The sequence below is a fragment of the Grammomys surdaster genome, unplaced genomic scaffold (assembly GCF_004785775.1).
Source record: "Grammomys surdaster isolate TR1022 unplaced genomic scaffold, NIH_TR_1.0 1161, whole genome shotgun sequence".
Classification (NCBI taxonomy): Eukaryota; Metazoa; Chordata; class Mammalia; order Rodentia; family Muridae; genus Grammomys; species Grammomys surdaster.
In genome coordinates, this window is record NW_021605580.1 from 5,526 (window position 1) to 12,314 (window position 6,789).

General features: G+C 41.1%; 1 pseudogene; it reads left to right on the top strand.

Annotated features, from left to right (window-relative positions):
• Nucleotides 1-1,546: 1,546 nt before the first annotated feature.
• Nucleotides 1,547-2,365, top strand: LOC114634988 (annotated as a pseudogene).
• The last annotated feature ends 4,424 nt before the right edge of the window (nt 2,366-6,789 follow it).

A 6,789-nucleotide genomic window follows, 5' to 3' on the forward strand; every position in this document is an offset into this window, starting at 1 on the left:
TAGGAAACTAAAGATGTGATAGTAATGTACTGTGCTTTTGTGTGTTCATACATGTACTTGTGTATGTATGTTCACCAGGCTATAAGGATCTGTTCACTAGCACACAGGTACACACACACACACACACACACATACACTCTTATAACCCTCTACGAAATCACAAATCTTTACTGAACAAGAGCAGGACAGACTGGAATAAAGTGTACAGTACCTGCTGAAGCAGAAGGAGATGGACACCTACTTGGCAGTAAAACTGCAGCTTCACTTCTGTGTCCTCCAAATTTACTTTAGAGCTCAGGCTGGGAGGAGGGGGTAAAACCACGTGGGTCCCCTGTATCTTTGTCCTTTTTGAGTTTCTTACCATTTGCATGGTTCTCAGCTGTCCATATGTTGTGGATAATCCATCATGGTATACTGTGATGATATCGTGATGCTACCCAGACAGAGTAAACCCCAATAGCATCATACTGTCTCTTGAAATCTGTGTTGAAGTGGACCCCATATTATTTACAAGTGATTCTGAAGATCATGTGGTATAGAGGTGAGGACAGTTCCTCTCTTATTGTATTAGTCCTTTGCTCTTCCAAAGGCAAACAACTAGAGATTCTCCAGTTTCACAGCGTGAGCAAAGTGACATGCCATGAGCCATGCAAAAGGGATGACAAGTGACTTAAAACATGGAATGCAGCCCATGGTTTACCACAGCCACATGGGTAGGCCTTGGTGTGGGATGGCCATGAAGACTCTGTGTCCTGAGGACATTATGCTGTTAGGAAGTACTGCTCTGCTTCCTGCACTCACAACCCTCTTAATGTATGAGTCGTTTAGAAACATTAGGGGTGCTTCCTGTCCCTCACCTGACAGTGTCTCTGGCATTCACAATATTGATGCTTGATTTCTGTCAGACATTGCTGGTGGAGCACATCATGATTCAGTCACCACCCTAAAGAAGATGTAGATTGTTGATAATGACTACCACCGTTAGAAAACCTTTGGGAAAGTGACGTTTTTAGTGAAGGCATTTAGCCATGTTTTGTACTACTGGCTCTGATGTAGAAAAACTTAGGTAACAATATAAAGATCAAAGAGGCACACTTTTTATTAATTAAAGCTAGAGACTTTTATTTGTTCAAAGAACAAAACCATGGTAGCACCGGCTTACAGGTCTCTCACTGAAGGTGGAAGGGGATTGATTTCTTATACCCTTATTTTACCATCCTGATATGATTTATTAAGAATTGCTAATGAGTAGATATGTATTTTAAGGATTTAAGGTAAATATGACTTATTATTACATAAATGTTTAGATTTGTGATTCTTTTAATAATTTTACAAGATTACTTTTGAAGATCAATAATAAAATAATTACTTCAATCTTTATAACAGCAAGTTGCTACCTTCAAGTAAGAGAAACTAGCTGAGAAACTTACCTTCCTTGCTTACATACTGTCAATGTAAAATAAGTTGCTTGGTTATGAATGTAGGTGGGTTTTTAAGAATAATTTGGCTCTAGCTGCCATCTTGTGTCCCCGTGTGTGTGCACCTTATCTTAGCTGGTCTGCCTGAGACCCCCTGAGCGTGAACCTTAGTTCCCCGTGCGGTCCCATTTCCACTCCGACAAGATGAAAGAAACGATCATGAACCAGGAAAAACTTGCCAAACTGCAGGCACAAATGCGCATTGGTGGGAAAGGAACTGCTCATAGAAAGAAGAAGGTGGTTCACAGAACAGCCACAGCAGACGATAAAAAGCTGCAGTTCTCCTTAAAGAAGTTAGGGGTAAACAATATCTCTGGTATTGAAGAGGTGAACATGTTTACAAACCAAGGAACAGTGATCCATTTTAACAACCCTAAAGTTCAGGGGTCTCTGGCAGCAAACACCTTCACCATTACAGGCCACGCTGAGACAAAGCAGCTTACAGACATGCTTCCCAGCATCCTAAACCAGCTCGGTGCAGACAGTCTGACTAGCTTAAGGAGACTGGCCAAAGCTCTGCCCAAACAATCTGTGGATGGAAAAGCACCACTTGCTCCTGGAGAGGATGATGAAGATGAAGTTCCAGATCTGGTGGAGAATGTTGATGAGGCTTCTAAGAATGAGGCGAACTGAATGGAAGCAACTTCTGAAGAAGATGACATTTGCAGAAGTTACAGGAGCTGCTATTTTATATCATGACTGCTTTTTAAAAATTTTTTGTTTATTATGGATCTGATGAAATCTAGATCTTTAATATTTTTAAGCCCAAGCCCCCGGACAGTGCAGCTCTTTTCAGTTTTTGCTTATATCTAATTCTTTGCGGCAAATTAAGCTGAAAAAGCCTGGGAATAAAGTTTGGAAAAGGTTAATAAAATTCTTTGCCTAGTTAAAAAAAAAAAGAATAATTTTGGTTTTTTACCTTAATACATAATGTTAATTCGTTTAATGTTAAAAGTGTATTAACATATTGTTTTTTCAGAATCATTTACCAGAAGGAAACTGAAACACAGTCATATTGTAATTGTATACTCCTTGAAAGAATTTGCTGAGATGCACAAACGATGGATGAACAAATAAAGCATGGTGTGGTGTGGTGGAGAACTGACTCTTCTACTGATCGACAGTGTGTATACCTCTAAAGGTTCTGTTAGAGGGGGTTGGCACATTGTTCCTACTATCCACCAATTGTGTTTATGTATGTATGTATGCATGTACGTATGCATCTGTGGAATACTTGGAGCCTGCTTGTTGGAGCTTTGTGCTAAAGTTTCAGTGTGTGAATATGAATGTGTCTATCTGTAGGCCTGAATAAATGTAAGTGTGTGTGTGTGTGTGTGTGTGTATCTATGCATGTATATTTGTATGTATAAACTTATTGGATTCTGCCTTTTCCTTATTCATTCAGTGTGTGTGTGTGTGTGTGTGTGTGTGTGTGTGTGTACATGTGAATTTTCTCTTTTTCTTTCTCTTTCTCACTGGCCCCAAGGAATTAAAAATGTTCATAGCTTATGCACTGGCCACAGGGTGCCATTCCCAGTAAATTAGATTTTGCTACCTCAGGAAAAAAGTCTGTTGAGTAACTTGTGTAATTGCTGGCTGCCTTTGGCAGAAAATCCTGTTGGTATCTGAAGCTACCCCAGTCAGCAGCTCTTTCATTGACAGCCAATGTCTGCCCGTTTGTATTTACCCATCAAGTGGATGCAAAAGCTAGAGTCATTGGCATTGATTGGACCAGGAATGAATTTATAGAGGACTTCTGAGTCACATTTGACCTCTTTGGACAGAAGATAATCCCCATGGATTTGTTGGATCATGAATTAGCGCACAGACATGAAAGAATTGGCTGAAAAAATCATACTGTGGGCAACATATTACAGGAATAGCCTGCTGTTGACTTAATTCCTCTTCACAGAGCTGCTATCAAATGCTTTATATATTATGACAGAAGAGACCAACAAATTATCAAAAAGCATTCCTTAGGTCAATAAAGTGTATTCTATACATTACTACACAATGTAAAACCCTGTAGGAACTAACAATTATTTGGCTGGGAAATTTCAGGTAACTCCCTGACACTCAAGAACTGTGTTGAGTATTGTTAGATAATGTGAAATCAGCTTAAAGGCATGTGCACAGAAGGCACCATTCCAAAAGTATGCAGGGGCAGCATGATGAACTACATTCAGGGCAAAGATGTTGTCTCCCAGACCCAGAAATTCTGATGAGATCCAGCTAAGAGTAAAGGAATCATATATGGAATTCACTTGTGAATCACGTGACAGTACAACTGGACAACAACAACAAACATGACCTTCAGAGAGCACGACCTGAGCTTTCAACCAGTGTTGTACCTGCAGCTGGTGAGGTTTGTACATGAGCCTCAGATGGCCAAAATATCAATGTGGAAGACAAATTCAACTTCTCAGAATAATCAACACTTGCTGAATCTTGGTGGAAAACAGAACTTAAGGGCGCTACAAATGATTTACCATGCAGCCATGAATCCCACTGGAGAGAATAATGATATGTATTACGTGGTTAATCTGAACCCCAGGGATGTCTGCAAATGGACTAAGTTGGGGATGTTGTGGTGTTTAAGAGAGGAGGGTATGCTATTTTTCAAGATGGATACTCCGAACCTTATGGAGTATAAGTTACTGTGGACTCTCCTAGATACATGCTGTCTATTGTGTGTGCCATTAAGGATGTGTCCAGGATATGAAGTGCATCATCCACAATTAAGTTAAACCCAACATCACAGACAGATCTTAGGATTCCTGCTCCACTCTTGAAACACCTTTGATAAATGATGACATTTTAGAGTCTCAGAGGGATCATCTGAAAAGTGTAATTGTAAATCTTTCTGTAACTTAGCATTTCAGAGAATTCTGCTCCAACTGTTTAACTGCCATTGCTCATTTCTCCATGTTATAGGTCTGGACCAGTTCATTATTAGGCATACCTGTGTGTGAACAGTAAGAGCCTCTATCATACTTTGAGCTGAGAACTTAAGAAACTTCAATTTGCAACTAATGTAAAAAGTGCCTACTTGAGAATGAACAAAGCGTTAAGTAGATTAGGCTCAACAGCCATTTCAAAGCCAAGGAAGCAGTAACATATCCAGGTCAGTGCTGCTGTGTGCAGTGTGCGTCAGAAAAAGCAGGACGGGAGCTATGGGTATCCTGGACAAAGCAGAACTCCATGGTGAGAGGAAAGAAGTCTCTGGAGTCCGAGTTACAGGTTTATTTTAAGATCCTCTCAACCCTTGCTCCTTGTCACCACCACAATGAGTTATCATCTGACTTTTACATGGGTGCAGTAACATTCAGCCACATAGCTACAGTAAATAAATAAATGTAATAAAAGTATTTGAGTGCACTTTGAGTGTACAGACTTATTTGTAGGCCCTAATTTATATAACCTTCTGGTGTATCAACTTTATTATGAAGATGCTGGCCAGCAAAGGGGAAACTGAAGGACAAGCTGGGTGCTTGGAACCGGACCCTTTTCCCTGTGGTTGTGAGCTTTAGCCCACTAACTAGAAGTTTCTCTAATCCTCATTTTAAGGATTTTCTAGCTTCCTTAGAAATAAAAGCTGCAAGAGTCTATTTTACCACAAGGGGTCAGACCAGGCTAACTTAATCTTCAAGGCCTTTTACACTATCTGATGTAAGTCAGTGAATCCAAAAATAATACACAAAGCATTAAAATATGCAGAACACTAGAGTGCAGAAAATCCCTTTAATTTTAGCTCTCAGGAGACAGAAACAGGCTGATGTCAGAAAGAGGGAAAGTTTGCGAACCAGGGTCACATTAAAAACAGTACTCAGGGTAGAGACCCAGTTCTACCTTGGGAGTTGCAGTGTCTTGAGTCTGAGTTGAATCTACAGAACTCTGTGGAAGGATTCCTGGGGTCGGAACTACTGGTTTATTTTGAAATTCTCTCAACCCTTGCTTCTTGTGACCACCACACCTAGTTTCCATCTGACCTCAATGTGTGTATCATAATATTCATTCACATACCTACAATAAGTAAATAAGTCAGTAAGTAAATAAATACATACTTCAAGACAGTCAAACCACATAGTGAGACCCTGTCTCAAAAAAATAAAATGAAACAAAAAGAAATAATTTAAAAATTTTTTTTCTCAGTATTTGGCTCCCTGTGGGAAAAAAGGATAATCGTGGAAAATGTTGGCGGGAGTTTATTTTTCTTTACATTTCCTAATCAGACTAGTCTGGGAATGCTGTGCATGAAATTACTGAGATGCTGTAATTGAGATCTCAGTTTGTAATTACGTAGTCGGCCTCCATTTCAGAGGAGTAGATTCCCTGCTGAATTTTTCAGATATTGACAGCAAGGTTTTTTTGGGTTCTTCTGTTGTTGTTTTGTTTTGTTTTGTTTTTTGTTTGTTTGTTTTTTGTTTTTGTTTTTGGCTTGTAATGCATGAGTGCTCTGGAAAGCCACTCACAAACTCAGATTCATTCTTTGGCTGTGCTAACAGCTAGTTCTCTGGGAAACTGCTATGTGTGTGCAGAGACCACTTATTAGCTACAGAGCAGTTGGTCTCCAAGTGTGATCTAGGATCAGTACAGTATCACCCGGCAACCGGCGAAATGCACAACTGTAGATTTCTTCCAGACCTGATCCCTGAATGGAACAGGTCCCAGGAGTCAGTTGGTTTCCAGTGAGCCCTGCAGGTAATTCCATGTCCCATTGCTTTGAGAAGGATCACCACTGGAGAAATCCCTCTCACCGCCACCTCAGCTTCCCTGAGTTTCAGCAGGATCGGGTCGTCAGCAGGGGGCGCTGTGCGCGCGGCGGCCGAGGGGCGGGGTCTGTGGAGCAGGCTGTGCTCCGCAGCAAGAATCAGGCTCCGCGTGGGACTGGAGGTCCGGGCAGCGAGATCGGATCCCACGGAGGAGGGGGTGAGTCCCGGGTCTCGTTCGCAGACCACTTGCTCCCCACCTCCGCAGGCCTTGGGAATCTGCTGCGGGGCGAGAAAGGGTGAAGCGGGTCTCAAGAGCGGGCCAGCTCTAGTTCTCAAGTGAATAAATACTTTATATTGCTCCATCAAATAAAAATATTGTAGCCGGACAATGGCGGTGCATGCCTTTAATTCCAGCATTCGAGAGACGGAGACAGGAAGATCTCTGAATTTGAAGACAGCGAGGTCAAGGACAGCCAGGGATACATAGATAAGAGAAGCCCTGTCTCAAAAACAAAGCAACAACAAAACAATAGTATCATAAATGGAACAGACTTTAATTTTCTTTTTTAGGTGGCTGAAGCCAGACTATTTTATAGCAT